Consider the following 26208-nt stretch of genomic DNA (forward strand, 5'->3'; position numbering starts at 1 on the left):
ACTTTTGGTGATTCTTCATGATTACTTTTTGCATTCAAGCTCCTAGTAGGAAGGAATAGGAAAGAACTAGACTTTACTTCTTGGTCAAGATCTGAAAGTAAATGTGATATATTGTCAATAAAAGATGCTGGTAAGAACTTCAGTGTCATTTAGTTTCTGAGTCATGTCTGACTCTTGTGACCCCATGGACTGTAGCCCACCAGCCTCCTCTGTCCATGGGATTTCCCAGGTAAGAATACTGGAGTGTGTTGCCATTCCCTCCTCCAAGGGATCTTCCCAACCCAGGGATCGAACCCATGTCTCCTGAATTGGCAGGCAGATTCTTTACCACCAAGCCATCAGGGAAGCCCACTAAGAACATAGATGAACTCATAATACATATATGGTACCATAATTGTTTTGTAAATTGGAAAAGTTTGTATTAGGTAAAATGAAATCAGGATGTACAAAGAAAGTGGGAGACTGCTTCAAATGTTTAGCATCTAATTTATATTGAGGACATTTATATTACTAGTTTCAATTAGTAATCTGTGTGTATATGTGTGTATATATATATATATATATATATATATGTATGTATGTCTTAAAACACACGTCTGCTGTCATTAGTAATTATCACTGAACCCATAATGTGTATCTGGCACTTTTGTAAACAACTTTCTTGACATTATCTCATGTAATGCCCATGACTCTATAAAGGAGACTCCACTGTAATGTCTCCTGTTATAGAAGAGGAAATGGAGATCTAGAGAGGTTAGGCCACTTGCCTGGGTCGCACAAAAGCATGTGAGAGTCCCAGTAACCACACCATAACCTGTGCCCCCAGCCACCCTGCCACATTGCCCTGCTTATTTCTCGCTCAATGATGGCAAACACCCGTTTCCTGTGGTTGGCTAGAAGTGAATGTCCGTTTCAGGCATAGCCTGTGGATGTACCCTGGGGATCTTGTTTTGCTGTTGTCCTTAGGATGCTACAATTAAAGAATTGTCCTGATTTTAAGACTGTCTTTCCGGAGAGTCTCTTGGAATTTTAAGATACCAACTACAGTTTATATGACATTTGCCAAGTTTTGGGCTCAGAAATTTCATTGCACATTGTAAAGTAATTATACTCCAATAAAAAATTAAAAATAAAAGAAAAAAGAAATTTTGTTGCTCAAACAGAGGCCTGGACATAAACATGATTGCCAAACTTTGTTCCTGCCTCACAAGGATCCTCATTCTGTTCCTGCCTCACAAGGATCCTCGTTCTGTCAAAGTAACAGTTTATAGATAAGACCTTGGGCTGTAGTCAACAGGATCAGTTCATGTTCTGTTTCAACACTAGAACCTTCCACATGGTGTTGCTGAAAGTAAGGCTGTCACTTAGGGCACTTAGCACACCGTGGGGCACTTAGAAAGCTTCTAAGAATGGTAGCTGCGAAAACACACAGCCTTTTAAGAGGACTTCGGTGTGAGCAGTGCATCTTAGCAACCGGCAGACCCAGCCTGCAGTTTAGAGCTGAGAATGGCTCTGGACTGCAGACTCCTAAGGCCACCTGGAAACTGGCCAGCCCGGACTTTGAAAATTTAAACATTTTCAAATTTATTTTTAACCAAACTTAAAGAAAAGGGATTCCCACAGTGTGAAGGAGGCTGCTGCAGCTTTGTCATTTCCCACAGGGACAGGGACCCAGGGAGACTTCTTTTCGTTGGTGGAAGAAATGAAGGGGAGGGCAAGAGTTCGAGGTCAGGAAGAAGCTGTGGACTGGGAGCTTGAATCTGGGTTCTCGGCCAGCTGTCCCTGGAGCTCCCCAGCTGCTCTTTCTATGATAAAAGCAGGGGGCTGGAGTGCAGGCCCTTCCAGTGTTGACATTCTGTGAAACCATAAACGCCTCTCTGGAACTACAATTTAATGGGAGCCCTCAGCTTTTATGGTGGGGCCCTCGTAAGTTGGGGCCCTTGGAAAGATGTCTCTGTATCGTTCACTTGAGTCCCGGGGAAGGCATTGTCCTTTTTGTTACCCAGTGCCCTACATCCCAGCTTGTAAATTCCTCTGGAAATTTGGAGCCAGTAAAAAGGTTGTCTCTCGGTTTAAACTCTTACATTTTTTTCTGATTGGATGACATCTGTGATACCCCCTCAGTGTGTTTCTCTTATTGTTCGGTTTGCCAAGAAGCTCAGAGCTAAAGGCAGTGGTTAGCAATAGTGGCTTCCCTCAGACAACTCAGGCCTCGGAATCCTTCTTAGAACTGAGTTGTTTAATTTTATTTACTTTAAAAAACACACCAAATCCTTTTGTGGCATCAAACAAGGCATAAAACATCAGTGTAGGGTGACACAGAAAATAGATGCTTTAGAAGTACATGACGACGTTTCCCCAGCTCCAGCTGTGTCCATCGGCTGCTTCCTTCCCCACTCCCAGCAAGTCGGAAACAAGGACAGCAACTGACACGTAATAGCACCCGCCCGGGGTCCTCGCATTCTTCTGAGTCCTTTGTGTGTATTTTCTCATTCAACAACCTTGTGTTTGGGGATACGGTTATTTTCTTTATTTAAAGATGAGGGAAGAGAGGGGACTTCCCTGGCAGTTGCAGTGGTTAAGATTCTGTGATGCCAGTGCAGGGGCCATGGGTTCAATCCCTAGTTGGAAAACTGAGATACCACAGGCCATGTGGCCTATAAAAATAAATAAATTAAGAAAGAAAGAAAAGAGATGAAAACAGTGAGCCACTGAAAGATTAAATATCCAGGTGAGGTCTTGCCATCCCTTTCCTTCACTAGTGATGGATAGTCAGGCCAAGGGGTCACATTAGACCCAAAGAATCCCTCTGGCCCCGAGAGTTCCAGTGGCCTAGAGGCCTTGGCTTGCTTATGTGGATAATTAGTAAGCCAATTACAGACAACAGAAAGGGAGAATTGAAGACTGGGGAAACCTCTCTCAATTCCAGCTTCCGTGAGATCTATTCCAAACTCCAATCGGTCCTGTTTATTTGATGAATTCCATGGAGTCTCAGAGATATCAACCCACTTTTTGGAGTGTGTATGGAGTTGGGCTGTGGTTGGGGAATGGTTCCTTGCATGTTCCAGTTTCCCCCAGACTTAGATCTGGTAGGAGGCCAGCATGGCTGTTGGGCACAGAGGTTCGCTGCCTTCCCCAGCATTGCCAGACTTCCAGAGTGGGCACTCAGTCAGGCCATGTGGCCACAGGCCCTGAGCAGGTCCTGCAGGGTGGCTTCTTTAGTACATGCTTCTCACTCCTCTTCACACTGAATGCAGGAAAGGCTATGGGTAGGCACAGGGTGGGAAATTGGGGCTTCCTTGGTGACTCAGTTGGTAAAGAATCTGCCTGCAATGCCGGAGACCGGGGTTTGATCCCTGGGTTGGGAAGATCCCCTGAAGTAGGAAATGGCAACCCCACTCCTGTATTCTTGTCTGGAGAATCCCATGGACAAAGGAGCCTGGCGGAATACAGTCCATGCGGTTGCAAGAGTTGAGTGACTAGACCACCACAGTCAGAGCCAGGCTCACCATCCAGGGCCTGCATGGTAGACAGACTAGGTAAGAACAGTCTTAGTTTGGCCATTGAGCTCAGTTTGGGAATGTGTCCACAGTCAATATGTGGATGTCTAAGTGTGACCAAAAAATAAGACAGTTTTTAGAAGTAAATAATCCAGACTTTGTACATTCAAATGTATCTCTCATTTAGGCAGTCAACAAACATCGGTTGAGCCTCACCCTGTGCCAAGTGCTCTGTCAGATGCTGGGACACTGCACAGGCGAGCTCTTCTGGGCTTCTGGAGGGGATCAAGTGATTCTGCAGGCCATGCTCTGCTGTGGTCACGTTCTCTGCTCCGGAAGCCTTGTCTTCTGGAACCGCTTTGGGCAGCTCTGCCTTTAATCTGGTATCATTGCTTGAAACATTTTTGGAACTCCCCTTTAGCAATTGCCTTCAGAGCTAGTCGGGGCCACACGGGAAAATCCATCTCACTATTTTATAGCCACACCTAGCTTGTGACCAAAAATGGTATTACCCAGCTTGATGACCCACTTATTCCCCAGACTTGGCTCTGATTGACTTGCCTGTGAGCCAAAATTGCATCCACCCTCTAAGGATGGATATTTACCACCACTGAACATATTAGCAGTAATTTGGGTAATTTTGAAATAACATCTCACTTGCCCCCAACTCCCCTGGTCCTGTGCCTCAGTTGTAATACTTAGCCCAGTCACCCTTGCGGTGGAAAAACCTTCTTCTGCCTGTATTTCCCCTGGGAGACTTTGGAGGTCAGGACCACATGTCTATAACCTCTGCAGTGTCCAGCATGAGTTTTGATGTTCAAAAATGTTTATTTATTAAAATGCGGCATACGAGTTCTGATGGAAGTTTCCAAAAAAGTGTTCCAGAATTGCTGCAAGTGATAAAGGGTGTTGTTGGATCAAAGGGCAGTGTAGTGTACATGGAATACACAGGCTCTGGAATCTATCAGGCCTGATTCCAATCCCTACTTGTCCCCTTTACCAGCAGTGTGGCTGCTACTGCTAAGTCGCTTTAGTCGTGTCCAACTCTGTGCGACCTCACAGACAGCAGCCCACCAGACTCCCCTGTCCCTGGGATTCTCCAGGCAAGAACACTGGAGTGGGTTGCCATTGCCTTCTCCAATGCATGAAAGTGAAAAGTGAGAGTGAAGTCGCTCAGTCATGTCCCGTGTCTGACTCTTCGTGACCCCATGGACTACAGCTTACCAGGCTCCTCTGTCCATGGGAGTTTCCAGGCAAGAGTACTGGAGTGGGGTGCCATTGCCTTCTGGCCCTACACAAATTCATTCCCTCTGAGCCTCTATTTCTGCAGCTGTGGAGTGGAGATAATGATACTGCCTTCTAGGGGCTTTTATCAGGATAAGTGAGAATGTTCATGTAATGCTCTAAGCATAATGCCTCTTGTGTAGTACACTAATTCAATAAATGAGAGTGGTTCTTTTACTATTATTATTGTTGCTGTGTCGTTATGTTGGAGTGAATTCTCATTTGGATGCAGAAATTCTGATTTTTTAAAAAATAACATCTCACCTAGCACTCCCATCCTTTAAAATCATGTGTCATAGAGATTTCATGCTGAAATGTAGTTGCTGGAACCCAACTCAGTCCAAGCTTCTCATTTTTCAGAGCTCAGAAAGGGAAGTGGGTTGACTGAGGTCATACTGGTTCATGGCAGAACTGGATCAGGCCAGAGATCCTTTTATGTGACATTTGATTCTTTCCCCTACATTTGGAGGTTTTCCACCTTCCTTCCAAGGGTCTGGCAAGCAGGCTAGGAGCTCTGGGGCCTGGCATTCTTGGGCAGCAGCAGCCAAGGATTTGGCTTATGCCTTTGGGGAACTGCAAACACATGCTTCCCATGCTTTTGTGTAGTGACACTTTGTCACTTTGCAGAGCACAGAGCATGCTTGTGATGGTGTGGTTGTGTAGCTGGTGAAGCCGGCAGGAGCAGCGGGCTGGTGGTCAAGGAGCACACCAGACAGACCTGGTACCATCACTTAGGTACAGGTTTGAGCTTCAGCTTCGTCATCTGCAGAACAGGAATGGTAATAGTACCTGCCGCATAGTGTTGTTGTGAGGGTTCAATGAGGTTTGCATGTAACGTGCTTACCACAGTGTGTGGCACATGATAATTACTTTTAAAATTTCACGTTATGATCGGTTAGACACATCCAAAATGAAACAGTCTACCTCTGGCATCCCCACCAGTCACAAGCCAATCTCTGATCGGTCTTGAAACCTTACCTGGGGTCTCTCACAAGCGGGCTCTATTGACAAACCACTTCCCCTCCCCTTTCCCCTTTTCATCCAGCATCGTGCCTCTCAAACCTTCCCATCCCAGCCTGATCAGGGAAGACCATCAGATGCTGAAGTAACCAATAGCAGTTGTCTATCAGGAATAGTGTTGGAAACCCCTGGGCTTTCTTATTCATCAAAAGTCCTGAGACTTCCCTAGAGGTCCAGTGGTTAGCTTCCAACACAAGAGGCTCAGGTTCGATCCCTGGCTGAGGAACTAAGAGCCCACGTGCTGCACATTGTGGCCAAAAAACTAATTTTTAAAAAATTATGGAAAAACAATGGACTTCTGGCTTAAATAAACAGTACTTTTCTTGGAAGATGCCTTTTCTTTGAAGGCATTTGCACCTGTGAGAGGCTCTGGTCTCCTGCAGCATGGCAGGCTTCCACATCCCTGGATTGACACCTTCCACCATTGCCACCTTGATACCAGGTTCTTTGCACACGAATGCACTGGATTCTGTCTGCTCCTTTTTTTTTTTCAACTAAAGCTTTAAGTAATTGAAAAGTTCTGAATTTCTGTTGGGAAAGCATGATGATACTCAGTAAGACCAGAACAATCCAAATAATCCTAAATGTACAGAGACTAGATTCATAAAACCTCAGAGTAATTTTTTTATCCCCATCTAGAAAAATCGTATTTCATAGCAGTTCTTACAATGCCCTGACTCTGGATGGAGGCCCTCCCTTGATTCTAGATATTACATCATTTCATTTCTGCTAATGTAAACATTCATCACCCCGCAAGTAACAGGATTTTTAGTACAGTTTGAGATTGGGCTTCACTCGGTGGATCGTTGCAATGATTAATGGTTTCAGAAGGAAGTGCAGCAGGAAGAAGCTTTGCGGGAATGGAAGAGGTGAGGCAGCTCCATGTGAGATTCTGCAAAAGGATTAAGATTTGGCACCGGGCTTGGTTTCTGTGCAGCCTCTTAGGCAGAGAGCCTCAGGAGAGGGAAGCAGGCTGTCAGCTGGGGCTTCGCATGCTCTCAGTCTGCCTTGAGGGTTGCTTGGTTCTTCCCTCTCTCTGCAGTACCCAATTTTACCTTATTAAAGGATGGATGTGGATGCTGAAGCCTTAAAGAAGACCAGGTAAGGGTTCCTGTTGTCCAGGAAGTCCCCTGACGTTCTTAATGCATGAAATCTGGGGACTGTTCCTTTTCTCACACCGCTGTGCAGTGTTAGCCAAAACACAATTCCTCTGAGACATTTCACAGAGAAGATCAGGGAAGTTTCTTCCCTAGTTAAAGACGTTTCTAAAATGTTTTAACCCAGAATACTGAACAGTTAGAGATGCAAATTTCTCTTCCTTTGAAGACATAGTTTTAAGATTATCTCTGTGCATTTTAATCTACAAGATTTAGAAAGGAATCCTGAGGGTGTATTAGATATTTGTTTTCCTTCCTTTTATAATGGCCTGTGGTGTGTTATGTCTGTATCAACATCTAGTTTAATGAAAACTTCTGATTCATGATATTCTTCAGAATGCTAGCTTTTGAATAAGTTGATTTTCCTTTTGCAGATTTGATTTTCTTTTTAATCTTTTGGCTTTTGTGCATACGATTGTGGTAAGGAATAGGCTTAGTATAACTAGTTTTAAAGTATACTTAAGAGTTCAGTGCAGTTATGTTTGATAGCATCCCTGGTTGAAATGAGCTACATGTTTTTTAATGCTTTAAATATACCTTATTGAAAATGTTTTTCCGTGTTAGTGTCCATAGTTTATCTGTGTGGTTAAGCTATTTATTCACCAACATTGAGAACATGTTGGACCTTTGATAAGATTAGTTCAAGAAATAACCGAAAGAGTAGTTTCCTGCTCACCACCAATTCAATTCCAAGTTCTGTTCCTTTTCTTAAAAAAAAAAAAAAAAAAAAATTCTGGGGTTAAAAATAACCCAGAATAAAACTTGAAAACTGTTTTGTTTCTCTGTATTTGGCTAACTTCATTGCAAAGTACTGTGTTTAAGGAATTCAAGCTATGAAGACTACTCTTGAAATGGCTCACATAACTCTATCTCTGAATTTCTACCACCCCTTTCAAGAGCATATGATGTTTTATGAGTATTATTGGGATTCAAGTTTTCAATTAAGTTTTTACGCTTTCTACACCCCTTGTGGATGGATGAAAATAATGTGAGAAATGATGTCAATTTCCTGACACAAGCTCATTTTTCTTGCATCCAAAGTAGTGTAGAGTTGTCAAAGTGAGAACAGGGGGCATTTGACACTCCTCTTTACCACGAGAGTGTGGGCGTCTTCGTAGGAGTGAATGCCTGGTGCTTGTTGTGGCAGAAAGATAGACACAGGAACTGGTGTTTTAAATTATTTATTTATTTTTTATTGAGGTATAGTTGATTTATGATGTTGTGTTAGTTTCAGGTGTACAGTAAAGTGATTCACTTATATATACTCTTTTTCAAATTATTTTTCCACGTGCATTGTTACAAAATATTGACTATAGGAACTCTTGGTCTCTATGATTTATTGAAAATAAAATGTTTTTGTTCAATATAGAGGACTCTGATCCTGTAGCAAGGAGGTCTCTATACACAATTGTTCTGCCATTTTTGCTTGATGAGCCCTTTTAGTTCACATAGTCCCCGTTTCTTCCTTTGGGAGACAGACTGGCAGGAGAATCTCTAGCATTTTGTATTGCTTTAACCGAGCATTGCATCCACTGTGTTTTTCTCTTAGTGGGATGGTTAATAATAAAGCAGGTTTATGGCTCAATTTGAGAAGGTGTGAGAGCCGCTGTAATCTTTAGGAAAAAAAGAATCATGCCAAGGATTAAACACGCAAACTCTTTAATTGTATTGTGTTCATTCTCTTCTGGTTATTAGAGAATCTAGACATGCTATTGTTACAAATACTTTTCATAATTGAGTTAAAAAAAATCATGCTGTATAGTTGGAAATGGTTAACCCTGATGTTGTCCTGACTTGACTTATGGTCATATTGCTACCTGCTTAAGGGATAACTTTAGTCCTCTAATATTTTTAGAAATATTAAACAAAATATATTTTGTTATATTTTTGTCAAGAAACAAAATATAATTTTGTCAATGTATTACTTTATCATCATTCTACCTTCTTCCTTCTTATCTGTCATGTAGGATAGAGGGGAAATTGTCCAGGTAAACAGTTGGGGAATAATTACTAGGAACCTCCTAGGAGGTTGCCATGAATTGTCCTTTCCATCCTGGTGTGCTGTTGATAAAGGTTCCATTTATTTGTGTTTTTTTATTTTTATTGAAATAGTAAGATATTCTCATGAAAAAATGTAAGCAATACCAAAAAAAAAAGAAAAAAAAAAGTCTCCTCTGTGGACCCCAGACTCCAATGCCTCCTCTAGGCAATGTCGAGAATTCTTTAAAGCAGCCAACAGTGCTTTCAAGCCTTGCTTCTCAAAACACCTGCAGTGTTGCTGCCAGATAAAACACAGCTTCCTGGGCTCCACCCCAGAGATGCTGGATCTAGGAGACTAGAGTTGGGCCCCCAAATGTGCATTTCTAGCAGTTTCCCAGGTGATGTTGCCACCTGGCAAGACAACACTTTGATGTGTGCTGGCTTTAAGTGAAGGTCTCCTTCTTCTGTGTCCATTTTTCACTTTCTCTTTTCTAGTTTTCAGAATGGTTGCAGTTGCAATGAATAGCCACACTATCCCTTTGGGAGAGAACCATGGTGGCAGACAAAATCACATACCTGTAATCAGCAATGGGGTAGAAGGAAGGGTAGTGATAGCGGCAGATATTCTGTGTGAATGGCTGCAGTGTGTGAAAGGCATTGCTTTATGGGTGGGCCGCTCTGAGTTCCAGGCTCGATTACAATCTGAAACAATCATCAGTTAAAGTGAGCACAGCAGCCTCCACCAAAAATCTCTTTTTATTGGTTGTGATTTTGAAAACATTTACTGTAATTATACACATACACACACACACACATATCCTTGAAAAATGACCCATCTCTGCCCCCGCTTATCTCTGCTTCTCTATGAGTATTGCCACATCTGCCTGTCCTCTGGCATGTGCTACAGGTGGCCCTGCTTGACACAAAAGAATCCAGGTCACACTTTGGTGTTGGGCAGAGTGTTCCCCATGACACCAGCTGGGGTTATAAACAGGTTTGTTCTCATTGATGTATTGGCTCAAGCCATTTTACTGGGGACCTTTTGTGCCACACACTTCTGGGCTCTGAGATACAGCAGTGGGCTGGACAGACAGTCCCTGCCTTTTTGAGGCTTTAGATAATGTAGAGATTCTTGGGGAAGGAGGTGAGTAACCCAGGATGGGGATGGAGAAGGGGAGAAAGGGAAGACTATGACATGTAGGCACTTAGTGATAACCGGGTGTACGGATGGAGCCCTTCCAGTTCATGTTCAGTTGGCTTCAATGGTTTCTTGGTGCAGGTCATAGTATTAGGAGGACCAGGAGATACCCTGGAGGAAATATAGTTCTTGCCCTCAAGGAGTTTGCTGTTTAAGGTGATACAACTCTAACAGTCCAGCATGGTACATTGATAAAGAGCTTTCCCATACATGGGGGCCCACCCGCCATAGACAGTGTTATGTGGTTAGATAATGAAATATAAGCAGTTGTCTCTGGTGCCCACTTCTGCCATGTCTCAAAGGAGCTATTGCTACAAGAAGAACAAAAAGATAGAACACCTACTGTGTTTTATTTCATGTTCATTTCACACCCTGACTTGCTTGGCCACTGGGTGCCAATTGAATTCAAAGTGCTGAGACATCGAATACTAATAACTTCCATATGCTCACCTGCAACATGAAGATGTACAGAGAGGCGCCAGGGGTATGTGTGTGTGCTGGAGAGGGTAGGGGTTTTACCAGAGACTATGTCTGTTCCATGATTTCTCCACTGGGGTCAGTCTAGCTTAGGAATCCAGTAGGGTCTGCAGATCACACCCATGAAGAAAGAACTGTGGCAACCACTGCAGGCTTAGGCAGGTGCAGGACACAGGGAAGCCTTGGGGCATTCCAGAGCTATTTAGCAATGGTTGGCAAACCGAGTCATGGTCCCCTGGCACAAATCGAGTGAAGACCATCTAGTGAAAATGATGAAACAGAGATAGGAAATCAGTTGGCTGGAAGCTGTCCCGTGCATGCCCTGTGAGTTACATGCCAAACTCTCCTTTTTGGTGCCAGCACCATAACTTGAAAGCATACAACAGTGAGGTTCTAAAGTCTAATTTGGGAAGCTGAGAAGGAAGCTGAAGATCAGAAACTTTTGCGGTCATTGCTGAGCCATAATCATAGATAGATAGATAAATAGATAGACAGACAGATAGCTGTAGTACAGACCATCCATGAAACAGGTGGATTTTGAGGGTCCTAATAAGAGCAGAATGCAAGGCTGTTGAATTTCTTAGAAACCAAAGGCTCTCATGAGACATCTGGCAAAGAAGGGTAGGAATCTAGGGTCATGAAACAGATTTTCAGAGCAGTGGATAAATCCAAGGAGCCTTAGCATAAAAATGCTATCAGGAAATGCCTAGTGGGTAGAAATAGCCAACAGTTAATGAAAATATGGCAGTAGAAAGGAGTTATGGGCCACCTGACAAGGATAATGAGATTGAGCTAGAGGCTGGAGTAGGACTGGCCGAGCTAAAAAAATTGGGCCAATTAGTAATAATGAGGGTGTTTACTTGCTTGTAGATTGGCAAAATACTTCCCTGGGATGAATTAGGACAAATGATCATTTCCTGTACTAATGATTTTACAGAAGAAAAGGAAGACAAGCACCGTAGAAGGTGCAGGAAGCATCTGTGTATGAACACTGTGATTCAATGATCCTAATAAGTTTAAGGGTCTGCTGCAAGGATGGAAAACCAAGATAATGTATACGTAAAAGGAGAAATGAGAAAAATGTGAATAGTGATTATGAAAAAATATCATAAACCTCAAGAGTCTTGCCAACTAATTTTTTAAAAATGTTTCCAACACCTATGGGGAAGCATAAAGTATGACAAGATTCATAAAACCATTTAGTAGGTTGGGTTGAGAAGAACTGGCTTCCTTTTCTTACCTCACCTTCTTTGACTAAGACAATAAGAATAAGCATTTGCTAAACACTTATTGTGTGCCAGACATCGGGCAAAACTCTCCGCGTACACCTTCCTGCATTTGTCTCATAGCCCTCCTTGTGTATGCTAGGTCACTTCAATCGTGTCTCTCTGTAACACTATGGACTACAGCCTGCCAGGCTCCTCTATCTATACGTGGGATTCTCTAGGCAAGAATACTGGAGTAGGTTGCCACTTCCTTCTCCAGGGGATCTTTCTGACCCAGGGATCAAACCTGTGTCTCTTATGTCTCCTGCATCGGCAGATGAGTTCTTTACCACCAGCAGCATCTGGGAAACTGGCCCCCCCAATAGGCCTACTGTTAGTTGCTCAGTCGTGTCCAACTCTTTGCAATCCCATATAATCTCTATTTACATATGCAGCTCAAAGAGGATTGCTCAAGGCAAGACATATTCCTAAGAAATAGATATCTTCAGGAAAAATAGGAAGTTAATTGAAAGAACAGAGAAATCTACCTGGGAAGCCCATGAAAAAGATCCATGTATAATTTAAGGGGCATCTGTAAGAAACAGACATTAAAGCAAAAATAAGAAGGCCTTTTAAAGTAACTGGAGTGAAGGAGCCAGCCAGAGAACCGGTAGAAGCTTTGTAGATTACCGGAAAACTCCTTCGGATGTATGAAAGGGAGCCAGCAGGCATAATAAATTATTTGCCTTGATCTTTTCAGAAAAAAATATATCAAACTGAATAACACTCTTAAATCATCTTTAGAAGCAGAGGTACTAGATCAAGTAGTGGTGGATGCACAGAATGTTCTAGACCAGTTGACAAACTGGATGTGGATAAATAACCGAGACAACTCGGCATTCATCCAAGAGTTCTAAAGGAATTCAAAGGTGAAATTATGGGGCTGATGGTTAAAGCAACTAATCTTTAGCTTCAAAAACCCAGCAATCCCCTAAGCCTTTGTTGTCTGGAAAAGGTGCCTGGCTTTACTACTTCATTTGAAAATAAATTATCATAGATATATGTAAAATATGAAATATGATAAATCAAATAAGAAAATAAAGACAGCAGTGATTTTTGAATTCCCAAACCCTGATGTCACAGTCCTGAAAGCTTTGTGAATGTTTCATTCTTGAAATTGCCAGAATTACCCAGCCCCTTACGATCATGTAAAATAAGCTTATAATTATTCATGTGAACTCAGTAGCTAAAGCAGAAAGAAACAAATGGGCAGTGACTCAGGGTTTCGAGAAAGTATTCATCATACAGTTCTGCTTCATTTAGGGGGGAGAAGATTCCTGCAGCCTCGAAAACGGACGCTCACTGTCCATTAACTAAATAGAAGGCATTCGCAGGATTTGGAAACTAATCAGCTTTTGAGCCCCTAACTGCACAGTCCAGCTGCCCGATTTGCCTGGTGGTCTGGCCTTGCTCCCAGCTAGCTCAGGCCTTCTCCCCTTTTTTGTGGTCTTGACTTTGTCTAGCCTTGCTTGCTGAGAAGTCCAGATGCCCTGTTCTTTGCTGTGCTGCAGGTATTATAGCTCTAGTTTTCTAGTGTACGTGCTAAGTTGTTTCTGTCGTGTCCAACTCTGCAATCCTGTGGACTGTAGCCTGCCAGGCTCCTCTGTCCATGGGATTCTCCAGGCAAGAATACTGAAATGGGTTGCTGTTTCCTACTCCAGGGGATTTTCCTGACCCAGGGATCAAACCCAAGTCTCTTGCATCTCCTGCATTGGCAGGCAAGTTCTTTACCACTAGCGCCACCTGGGAACCCTCTCTAGTGTATAGAGCAGGAGTAAAATGGGCCTGGTGCGGGGAGGGGCCTGGCCAGAGTCAAAACATAGTCAGAAGTTGTGCTAGGTTAGAAGTTGTACTAGGTGAGGCCCATACAGGGAGTTGATCAGGGTCCAAGCAAGCAGCAGTAAACAAGAGATGGAAGCTGAGGTGAAAGTCATTCAGTCATTTAACAGGTCTTTTTTGAGTATGATGTGCCAGGCATTGTGCAGAGGATTTGAATGAGACAACCACTGTGAGAAAGATAATCAAGTAAGCAGTCACACTAAAGCAGAGCAGGGTCTCTCAACCTTGGCACAGGTGACATTTGGGGTTGGACAGTTCTTTGTTGGGAGGATGGTCCTGTGCATTGCAGGATGCTTAGCAGCATTAGATGGTAGAAGCATCCAGTCACATGCATAGTCTTAACCAGAATGGTTTGCAGATATTGCCACATGTCCTCTGGGAGGTGGAACCATCCCTGCTGAGGATCTCTGCAGTAATGTAGGATAAGGAAGAACAGTGATCTCAGGAACTCCTGCTCAATCCTCTTAGCCCAGACCTGGCAGGGAGGGAGGTTTCCTGGAGGAAGTCATATCAGGAGGAGACTTAGCAGGGTGAGTAGCCCTCAGGTGAAGGTTTGGAGAAGTAGGGTCAGGAAGGGAAGAGCTGCAGGCTGAGGGAAAAGCCAGGTCTGGAGTCCAGAGGGAAGAAGTCCTAAGCCAGCTGAGTGGTTACTCATGGGTGGCAGTGGCTGTTGTTTGGTCGTAAGTCATGTCCAACTCTTCGCAGCTGACTCTTTGTGACCCCATAGACTGCAGCACACTAGGCTTCCCTGTCCTTCACCATCTCCCAGGGCTTGCTCAATCTCATGTCCATTGAGTCAGTGATGCCATCCAACCATTTCATCCTCTGTCACCCCCTTCTCCTCCTACCCTGTCTTTCCCAGCATCAGGGTCTTTTCCAGTCAGTTGGCTCTTCACATCAGGGGGCCAAAGCATTGGAGCTTCAGCCTCAGCCTCAGTCCTTTCAGTGAATACCAGAGGGAGGAAGTCCTAGGCCAGTTAGGTGGTTACTCATGGGTAGTAGATACTCCTTTTAGTGCATTTATCATTGCCCAAGAGGTAGTGTTTCACACACCGGGTTCATCATCAGGTTAATGCCTTTTGGATGCTGTGCTTATGTGCATGCAGCCGCACCCAGGAAAGGAGTGATGTTGGTTTAAAGATGCTTAGCCTAATGGTCACAAGTGCAAGGGAAGAAGTGGGTATCCAGTCCCCTTCCTGCTGAATTGTTGGTAGAATTCTAATTTCAGCTCTAATGTGTTTTTTAAAAATTTATTTGGCTGTGCCAGGTTATATTTGCAGCATGTGGGATCTCTGACCAGGGGTCAAACCCAGGCCCCCTACATTGGGAGCCCAGAGTCTTAGCCCCTGGACCACCAGGGAAGTCCTTCTAATGTCTGTTTTTGACTAGCTAAATCTCATCCAATTAGAGCAAGATTCAAAACTTGTTAGCTGAAAACTTTTATCCAATGGCTAACTTAGAAATTGTTTCCAGTTGTTAATAACTATAGATTGTTTCATCAGTTATTTTAACAAAGAATATGTTTAAACCTTTTAAATGCCCCCCTCTTCCTTCTACCCTATCTGTAACTGATTCTTTTCTAGAGAGATTGGTTTTGATTTCACAGGAAAGGGCTGTGAGTCACCTGCTGGGTCTCCCCAGGGGTTCACGCATCTTCGAGGAAGATGTACTCTTGGGCTCCATTTGCTCTACGGCCTGCCTCTCCCGTGGGCTCCTTAATTGTCTTATACCTTGTGGGCCCTTCCATTCCTTAATAACAGTAATTAACATTGAGCACTTGTGTGCTACAGCCTCAGGCTGCCTCAGAGAGGAGCAACAGGCACTAGAAGTGGGGGAGAGGGAAGCAATCAGGTATGGCACCATACTAACTGCTTTCATGTAGGATATTCCTTCTGATCCTCTCAGAGAACCCTTCTTAGTGGGTGATGTCATCTACGTTTTGCAGATGAGTCACAGGCCTCGTAGTAGTCACAGCTTCTACGAGGAACAGGTAGGATTTCAGCCCACCTGTTAGATTCTAAGCCCACGTTCCTTCTATTTCCATATCTTGGGGAAACCACCCAGGCTGTGGGCCATGCTGTGGCCCAGCTTGCGTGCCATTAAGCCAGGCTGATCAGGGTCTTCTTGGGCTGCAAGGCAGATCTGGAACTTGAGGGGTCTCCAGGTCTAAAAGTGAGGCTGTCATCTTGAACTGTTCTCAGGGGCTTCCTGTGATTCCGATTCATCCTTATTCAGACCATCACTTCATTGCTTCAGTCAGAGATTGCTAGCTTTCTTCACTCTCCCAGGTGTCTTGGCTATTGCTCCTATGGGCAGCATGGAATGATGCTAAGAGGCCATTCTAAGTACCTCTGTCTTTCACTTGCTGTCTGGCCTTCATTGTACTACTTATCCAGCTGACTCATTTGCAAAATGATGTTCCAGTCATAAACCCTAGCTGGTTGTTTCTACTGGTTGCCCTGGGTGTGGAATAACATAATGTCTATAAAGGCAGACTGAAAAGTTGCCTAATCTACTACTGTCAAAAGGTACTGTGTCGGCACCAGGAGGGACAAATTACCATTGAGTTGACTCATATTAATAATAGGAACTTAATGTGTGAGTATTGGACAAGGGAATGAAAGAAACTCCCATCAGGAGGTGAGTTCGGAGAAGAACTTCATATCAACAAGTCTGGTTTCCCTGTCAGGCAAACAGCTGCAACATATAATAAAGAGGACTCGCTCTGAACACTCAGCTAACACAGCGTGTCAGGCACAACGCATTATGACTTCTATATAAGAAAGTACTGAGAAGGTTACACCTGAGAGGATCCCACTGATGACCCAGCTACCTCCCCACTGGAGAGGTGATGAAGATCAGAAGCATTGGTGACCAGGTGAAATTGACATGTAGGCAGAGGTGAAGCTCAGACTATTCCGACTTCTCAAAGTCTGTTTGCACTGTGTATGTGGGAAAAGGGAAACCCTAGAATACTTTTTATTTGGATATGCAAATGAAGTCTCCCAACAAAGATTCTTCAAGGGTTAGTTATTATGGACTTGAGGAATACTATATATATATTTAAACATATATAAATAAATTTATGCCATTAAAAAAATTTTTTTTGTCATGCCATGTGGCATGTGGGATCTTAGTACCTAGACCAGGGATCAAACCCATGCCCCCTGTGTGAAAGCATAAGGCCCTAACCATTGGACCACCAGGGAAATCCTGGGGGATATGGTACTGACAAGATGAGGACCTCTGCTGAGGAGAGTACTTCATATATGGAGGGAAAAGTGACATCAAGGATGTTTTTCACTGTATTTGTACATTAATGAGTCCATTCATTCAATCAGTATTTACTGAGCACTTACAACTGTGTGCCAAGCACTGGGCTAAGTGGTAGACCAACAAGCCCCTGCCTGATGGAGCTTCCAAGCTCCCTATAACCAGACTTATTCTGAAACAGCTGGAGAAGGCATACAGGGAGCTGTTTGAGGCAATCAGAGGGAGCTCAGCCATAAGAACTCCTGAGAGGGCTATGTCCACTAACATAGTAGACAAGGGTGTAACAGACGAGTTTCAAAATGCTGTTTCTGAGAGCATCAAGCTTGGCAGCCTAGAATTTTAGAAAATTCAACTGTTTGCACAGAAGGGTCAGAGAAAGGAGGCCTGCCAGGAAGTTGCTGCAACAATCCAAGTGTGAGGTGTCTAAAGCCAGGGCTAAAGCAGTCAGAGTGGAGAAGAAGGGTGTCTGTCTGAGTCATGTTCCAAAGTATCACAGGCTGCCTGGTTTAGGGAGGAACAGAGGGAAAGAGGTAAAGGTGATGCTGAGGTTTCTAGCCGGAACACTGACATATCTCTTGTGTGACCGTGAACAAGTCAGTTCACCTTTCTGAACCAAATTCATTTGGTCCTGGTTACTTTGCTCTCCTTACTTGCTTGAGTAAGAAGTTTATTCTCAGTATCTGGAAGAATTGAGAGTAGGGCCATTTGGTCTAAAATTGTCAAGTCACTTTTCCTTGGGCTTTAGACTGCCCTGGGGACTCTTTCCCACTTCCAGTGCTCAGCGCCTTGGTCTCTGCAGGTGGGGGGTTGTAAGGGTCACTAACATGTTGGTGTGAGTTAATCACGTCTGCTCTGCCCTCATGCTGCATGCACACCTCCAGGCAAGGTAATGATCGGTTTCAAGACTGGTGCACAACAGTTAGCTTAGAGGGAGGGTGTCCAGGGCACTGATGGGGGCACTGCATGTGGGAGGCTTCCTCATCTGGAGGTTCAGGTGGGCTTCCTGGAGGAAGCACCTAGAGAATGAACATGGCTTGGCCCGAGTTACCAGGAAGAGGAAATAGCATTTACAAAAACCTGGAAGTAAGAGAGAGGAATGAGCGGGTGATAGACTTGGGACTCCTGGAAGGAGCTGTTTCCACTGAGTGGCCAGGCTCCTCCTGTCTTTCCAGAGAGAAATTCAGGCCCAGGCCTCGTTTACCAAGGAGAGGTGGCCTGTGACAGGCTGGGAGGTAGAAGGAGTTCTTCTTCGGAGGCTGTAGTCTGCTTCCTCTCTCCTGAGTGACTGTGTGACCCCCACAGAGGGGGATCTCGGGGCCCTCAGTGGTTTCATGAATGAAGTGAGGACTCCTGAGTTCCTGTCAGTGCCTCGTTCTGAGGCTCTCTGAAATTATTTTTAAAGCTGAGAAAAAAAAAAAATCAAGCAACTACTGAAAACAGATTTCAGTCCTTATTAGGTTGCAGAATGGGAACAGAAACATAACCTGCTATTGAGAAAGAATTCAAAGAACCATTTGAGAAGAAGCATCTTTGATATTGAGTAGATAAAAGTTCTGTGGCAATTCAAGTCAATCCTGAAGTTGAATTACCAAAAAGCAAGAGATGAATCACAGGAGAAATCTGAGGAAGGAGAGAAAAATGCTCCTCATAAACAAGTGGGCATTTGAGAAAAGGGACTGAGCCCCTCCTCCCCGCCGCCACCAGGTGGGGTGAGTTTCTTGGTAAATACGGTGGCCACGGGCTGGCACAGAAGATGTGCAGGGTGACGGGGGCCACAGACCTGCGTCAGAGAGCTTGAGCTCCCAGGAGGGGCCGCCCATGTCTGCCTGGAAGTTGTGGGGTGCAGAGCGGGCATTAGATGCTAGACGGGTAGGGCCTTTGAGACCAGAGGCTTTGTGGAACTGAATGCCAGCTGAGCCGGGCAGGACCAGCATCTGATGTGTAGTGGTCTGTGTGTGGTAGAATGTGTTTGTGGGGGTGTGTACTTGGAGTTGCCTGGGGACCTCTGAGGCCACAGGTCAGAATCCCTGAGGAAACTGGACAAGTGGGCCGGGCAGCTGAGCATTTATCTGCCCTGCCTGCTGAGAGGTCACATTGGACAAGGAGTCCAGGGAAGAAGAGAATAGGTTTCTTCTACAACAGCGTCACAATATGAGCCAGGTGGAGTCAGGCGTCCTCATCATCATTTCTTCAACTTCATCTTCAGAACAACAGCAGCAGCTGTAATGTGCCAAACATTAAGCTAAGTTCATTATCGACATTAGTTTCAAGCCTCACAACAACCCAGCAAATAGGCATTATCTTTATCATCCTCATTTTATCCATTTTTCCTCCAGTGAGGCAATGGAACCTCAAGGAGGTTGAACCTCAAAACTAGTGATTTGCAGACATGAGGATTCACGTACATTTTCCTCCTTCTCTTCTGTGAGACACAGTATGAATTTTTTCCAGTCCCAATCAGTTGTACCAATGTGCCATGTTCCCAGGAAAGAAATAATAATAAGCAAGGTTGTTTTTAGATTGTTTTAATAATTTTAAAAAATGATGTCTTTGCATTCCTATAATTTGCATTTCTTTGATAAGCAGTGAAGAGTACAATGTTTATACTATTTATCCTCCTGGGAGAATTGTCTTCCTTTTTTTTTTTTTTTTTGTCCATTGCTAGCTCTCTCATATCACAGATGAAGACAATATAACCTGGAGAGTTTAAGTGACCTGTCCAAGGTCACACAGCTAGTTATTGGAAGGACCAAGGCCAGAACTTACCCACGGGCTCTCTTGACTGCTCTCTGCCCCATTGCCTTGGGCTGAGCTCCCAGGGCCCCCATCCTGCCACCTCAGTGGTGGAGGATACTTGAAACCTCACTCTTTGCAGGGGCTGTCCCAGGGGGAGAGAGAACAGGAAGGCAGCTCCTTGAAAAAAGCATCCTGACATGAAGTCCTTTCTACAAAAAGCCCTGGAATCTCTTCTGATGAGCAATAGGCCACTTCTCAGACGTTAAAATAGCTACTTTGTATAAAAAAAAAAAAAAAAAAAAAGGTACAAAAAAGAAAAAAAATGGTACAAAGAAGAAAAACAGTAGAGGAGGTAGATAGCAAGTATGTAAAGAGTTCTCACTGGAGATTTTAAAACCAAATATAAAAACCAGCTAATAAACTGCCCATCACAACCCAAAGATGAACCCACCGGAAGTCTCCCTGGGGCATTTGGGACAAGAACAGCTCTTCTGTGAAATCTGCTGTTTAAAGAGCACTGGCTGCCAGGCACCATGCTGAGTGCTTCCCAAGGATTCTCACTTATGCCTCATGAGCACATGATATGATAGATACTGGTGTTATTATTATCGCCATTTTATAGATAGGCAAACAGGGTTTGAGAGGTTCAGATCTTTTTTTTTCAAGGTCACAAGATAAGAAGTGGCAAAGTTGGGGCTTGTACTGGGGCTTGAATCCAGGGTTTGCTCTTAATTACTTATGCTACCAGATACCCTGGTCGTGTCGTAGCCAGCGAGTGGCAGCAGTCCTCCGGCTGGCATGCATGGGGACGGTCCTTATGAAGACAAATTATCCCAACCACTTTGAATAATGGTCTAGAAAACAGCATCCCAAAGACCAGGTTTTCAAGACCATTATTCAGTTTCAGTAATGGAGGCTCAAGACATTTCATTGTAGGTAACAGCTCGAAGTGTTGGAGCTGAAATGACCCAGACTCAAGCGTTGAAGCATCTTGTCTCACCTGAGCTCTTACCCTTTTCCCTATCATGTGTGTGTGTGTGTGTGTACACACACGTACACATGCACTCACACAGTCACTTACACACCAGAACAGCTAAGAATAAATAGGTTCAAATAGCTCAAGCAAACATTTGGCTGAAATGACAGACTCTGAAGCTGACGGGCACTATGCCAAGGTATTCTAATTTCATCTCTACAACAAACTCATATCTCTTTTTTAAAGAGATGTGTCATTTTGATTTCAGCAGTCTAGGCAGGAGGTTTTTCAATGTGAATTCCTCCCAGCCCTTCCTAAATAAAATGAACAGCTGAGCCTTGTCTTGTCTAATGTATGGCTTACCGTGGTACTTTTATGAGTGAGTAGTGTAAGCAGAGAGGAAGTAGCCTTTAAGAGAATCAGTGTGCGGCTGCTCTCAGCTGCCTAGTGTTGTCTCCTGCAATGAGGATTTATTTTATAAACACATACATCGTGCTTACTCTACAACAGGTGCCGTTCCAAACAATGTAGCAATAGTAACATCCTCATCACAACCCTGTGAGGGGGAAACTGAGGCAGGATGGAACCTGGTAGTTGTTCAGCTGTTCCCTGCCAGGGACCAGTTTCATGGAAGACAATTTTTCCATGGACTGAGGAGGGGAGGATGGTTTGGGGATGATTCAAACGCATTACATTCATTGTGCTCTTTATTGCTATCGTTATTATATCAGATCCACCTCAATCATCAGACATTAGATCCCAGAGGTTGGGGACCCCTGGTTTACCTGAAATCACTTAGGTGGGGAATTGGTGGAGCTGGGCTCAAAGCTCAGGCAGCCTGGCTTCAATACCGGTTACTTGTGGGTAGTTGAAAATTACATTTTCTTCTAACATCAAGTCAATTATCCTCATGCAGGACTTTTCTCACACAGAGAGTAAGCCTGAAGTTCACGTATTCCGTGACCCTGGAGGGAAAAAGAACTAAACTCCAACAAGCAATGGGAAATGAGTCAGAGTCTGTTTATTTTGGTGATTTATTTTGTGAGAGCCATCGGTTGAATGAATGAACAAGGGAAGCATGAGCTTTTCACAGCTTCTGTGTGGCTACTCTGATATTTAATAACTCATTTCTTTTGATCTTCTAAGCCATCTAATTGAAATAGCCCCAAGTTCAGATATTATGGTTTATAATTGGCCTTCAGCCCCTGTCTGCATCTGACATGATGGACTCAACTACATCTCACCCCTTGTGCATTTGACCTCTTACTCTAAAAATAAGGGCCAGATGAGTGCTTATATTCTTTATAGAACAGATGATGGTTTTACTGGACGAGTGTGGTTTATACTTTAGAACAGCTGCATGCATGGAAAGAAATTATTCGAGTAACCCGTTTTCAGACCTTGAGACATACATTTGCCTTTAAATTCAATATGCACTTCCTCAAAAAGGATAAAAATGTAAACAGTCTTCTCATACATTATCCTGCACATCTGAATCCTGTGTTTTAATGGTTTCTCTTGTGACTCTGGTGTATTACACTGGTAATAGGAAAGGAAGTCCCATTCACTTGCCTCTTTGGAGTGACATGAAAACTGTAGAATGTTAGAGTCGACAGGGGACCTGGACATCATCAGGGGTGACCCTCATTTATATGTGGATTCAGAGACTCACAGAAGTTTGGTTCTCCTGGGCCCCTCCAGGCAATGGTGGTAAACGTGAGGCTGGAACCAGGTCAGCTGACTGCAGGCCAACAGAGTTAGCCGAAGCTGAGATAAACTCTAAAAAGCTGGTCTCCACAGGTTTTCTGGCCACCAATCCCTGCCTGACGGTGCCAGCCTCACCCCGTTGCCAACACGAAGGACTGGCTGTCTGTCCTCTCAGCCCTTAGACACCTCTTCCAGGTTTCAGACCTGGAGTCGTCCCTTTTGTGTATCAGGCCCTCATTGCCTGAACACGGCATTGGCCTCCTCACTGACAGCCCTGGTGTTCCTGATCACCTCCTCTCAAAACACATAAAACATTTTTAAGACATGTAACTATCATACCCAAAAGGCCAGTCTTGATTACATCAGACCTTTTCTAAAATACTGTCGTCTGTTTCATTCACTGATGTGTCCCAACCATCTGGAACAGAACCTGGCACATAGTAAATATTTGTTTAATGAATAAATGACCTCATTTCCTACTGAATAAATGGATTCTTACTCCTTAGCCTAGCGTTTGAGGCCTTTTATCACCTGCACTCGTCTTTTCCCACCTCCCCCCTTCTATCCTCTGGTAATTTAAAACAGCAACATAAAAGATATTCTTTTAGGCTAACGATTTATGGAGTGTTCATAAGTGTCAGGCCTTTTCTAACCTCTTTATGTCTATTAACTCATTTAATTGGCACAAAAGCTCTATAATGTGAGTATACTATTATTAATGACATTCTACAGATGAGGAGAATGAGTCACAGAGAGGTTAAATTGCCTGTTGCTTCTAGGATGAGGCACAGCTGGGATTCCAATGCGGGTAGCATGGCTTCTGAGCCCATGCACATCACCACTGTGCTATAGTTAGCTCTCCTGTTTACTTTATTTTTTAAAAGAATTTTTTAATGTAGGCCATTTTTAAAGTCTTTTACTGAATTTGTTACAATATTACACTGTCTCTCTTCTGTTTTGGTTTTTTGACCACAAGGCCTGTGGGATCCTAGCTCCCTGATCAGGGCTCGAACCCACACCCCCTTGCACTGGAAGGGGTTCTAATCACTGAACCGCCAGGGAAGTCCCCTGTTTAGTTTATTTTTAATTACAAATTCCAACAATTTAGAAATATCAAAAATAAAAAGTGACAATTGTCCTTTCCCCCCCCAAATTGAGATAATCCACATGTATCCTTTCAGATGGCTTTCTTATGTTTAAATGAACAGTTATATTATTTTAAAACTAAAATGGTTGATACCATACATATTGCAACTTGTCTTTTTCATTTATTATATTTTTGAGATTTTTTTCTTCTTACTACACATATTGCTGCTGCTGCTAAGTCGCTTCAGTTGTATCCGACTCTGTGCGACCCCATAGACGGCAGCCCACCCGCTCCTCTGTCCCTGGGATTCTCCAGGCAAGAACACTGGAGTGGGTTGCCATTTCCTTCTCCAATGCACGAAAGTGAAAAGTGAAAGTGAAGTCGCTCAGTCGTGCCTGACTCTTAGCGACCCCATGGACTGCAGCCCACCAGGCTCCTCCATCCATGGGATTTTCCAGGCAAGAGTACTCGAGTGGGGTGCCATTGCTACCTTACTCTTTTTCACTGTTACCTACTATTCCCTTGTATGGATATACCATAATTTATTTTATCAGTCATTGATGATGAACATGAACACTTCCTTAAAAAAAGGAACAGAGCTGCAGTGAACATCACTGTGCTTTCATCTGTACAATGTTAATATCTCTATCAGTTTAGATTCCTAAAAACGTGGTTACTGGATCTTAGGGTATATATGCTTAAAACTATGATGGATATTGATAAGTGGCCCTCTGGAAATTTTGTGCCAATTTATCCTCCTGCTAGTGGTGTCTTGAAGTTTTTGTGATTTTCCTTACTTCCATGTACAAGTTCAGGAAGTGAGCACTAGCTCCCTTCCTAACAATTCCTGTCCTGAGAACTCATGTTCTCTGATCTTTATGCCTCTCTTTCTGTAGAAAAGTTATTTTGTCTTCCTACACTGTTTGGCTATAATCAAACCCTCCCTAACCCCTCTCTTCTTACCTGTGTGAACTCTGTCTCTCTCTGTCTCTCTTTCTGTCTCTCCCCCACCCCTCTCCCCTGCTTGGTTATGCAACAACAAAATAGAGGTCCTCATTCAGGCCTTAATTTATTGGTTACAATTTTCCTACCAGGGAACTTGGAGATTACATAGAGAAGAGTGAACTCTGTGTTCCTGACTGTGATGACGAGTCATGTGGTGCTGGTTGGAGTTGATCTTCCCAACCTTGTGGTATCAGTGTTTGGCTGTGTAGGTAAAGATGTCATTGTCATCTCACCCAACCTTATTTACAACATGTCCATGTGGAAGGCAAGACTGGAGAAAAGTCTTTTAACTGATGAAGGGGATGGGAAAGGAGGGGTAAAGGAATGATGCTTGCTGGACCCTTCCTTTGGGCACGCCCCTTGCTTGGTGCTTTCAATACATTATTGAATTTAATCCTCCAGTGAGAATAGACTAAACAGCTTAGGAATGTTCTGTCTGGAAAGAGAAGGAGGAGGATGTGAACAGTTTCTAAAGTCATAATAGACTTCCTAGCATAACTAATAGGAAGAAGCAAAGATAGCCCTTGGAGCTAGAGCAGAACGAGTCTAGGACAAGACAAAGGTACTTCTGAAAGTGGCAAGTAAGTGGTGGACTCTGTAGCCACAAGTGTGGTGCTGATGGAAAAACAGATTTGTTTTTTAAAGGCTTTTAGGAAACTACATATAATGGATTGCTACTGGCTTTCTAAAGAAAATTAGAATTTTGGGGGTCCATACCATTCCTTGATGTTAAGGAGTCCAAACATGCTTTTGGCTTTAGTGTTCATAAAAGTGTTTAGGTTAGTGGTGGGTAGAAGGAGGGCATTCTGGACTTTCTTCATCTCACTTTAAACCAGAATTGCTCTACCTCTCATCTTTTATAAATCCTCTGCTTCTCCATGAGATTTCACTTGAAAATATTTTTTGTTACAAAAAAGAAGTCATAAGTCATTGCATTTGATTTCACTGGAGATGGGCTGTGGCGCTAACCCACCACGGCAGATCTTACCTGTGGATCAAGGCTCCACCGTTGCTTCTGTCCATAGAACAGGCCAGGGCCTGCTGGCCTTGTAGTCCGTTCCTGACCCCGTAATGGGAGGGGAAGAAAGAGAGGGCCCATGCAGCAGTAGGAACTGTTCCCTGTTACTGGAGGAACAAACCCAGTCTATTCATAAGCCCTCCCAGTCCCCACCCGACTGTGCCCCAGGCAGGGTGTGAACTCCGCTGCAGTTGTAGCGCCCCCAGGACTGCAAACCTGCTGTTTGCCCAGGAGGAGGAGTCAGGGAGGCCTTGGCCTCAGCCTGGCTCACAGGTTCATGCCTCCCCTGTGCTGTTCCCCAGTTCCTGGTTTAAGTCCTACCCTGGCCTGGTCTTTCCCTTGAGCTCTGAGTCAGAAGACAAGGGTTGAAATCTCTGCTTGGCCATTTTGCAGCTGTAAGGTTTTATTTTATTCTGAACCTCTCTCTAAGCCTGTGTCGTGTATGTTTCTCATGTATTCCTGTTGGGCGGTTATGAGGATTTATTGAAATATGGCAAGTAAAGCACTTAGCAGAGTGCCCACAGTGAGGTAAACCCTGAAATGGGGGTGTCAGTGGTCAGAGTTGCTGCTGATGTATGTTACTTTTATGCCTCCCATCATCATTGCTAATATCCTGTGATATACCTGTGACTTGGAGGAGACTTTGATTCCTGCCATGAGACCTGATTCTGAACCACTGATTCTTC

General features: G+C 43.9%; 1 protein-coding gene and 1 long non-coding RNA gene across 3 annotated transcripts in view; one reads left to right on the forward strand and one right to left on the reverse strand.

Annotated features, from left to right (window-relative positions):
- Positions 1 to 26208, forward strand: part of PLCE1 (phospholipase C epsilon 1) — a 369385-nt gene that overhangs the window by 124964 nt on the left and 218213 nt on the right. The window lies entirely within an intron of this gene.
- Positions 18697 to 20002, reverse strand: LOC129637054 (uncharacterized). The gene is made up of 2 exons (XR_008707326.1): positions 19760 to 20002; positions 18697 to 19213 (listed from the first exon to the last, which is right to left on the reverse strand). It is a non-coding gene; the product is annotated as an uncharacterized LOC129637054 (long non-coding RNA).

Source organism: Bubalus kerabau, chromosome 22 (genome assembly GCF_029407905.1).
Source record: "Bubalus kerabau isolate K-KA32 ecotype Philippines breed swamp buffalo chromosome 22, PCC_UOA_SB_1v2, whole genome shotgun sequence".
In the NCBI taxonomy this organism is placed as follows: domain Eukaryota; kingdom Metazoa; phylum Chordata; class Mammalia; order Artiodactyla; family Bovidae; genus Bubalus; species Bubalus kerabau.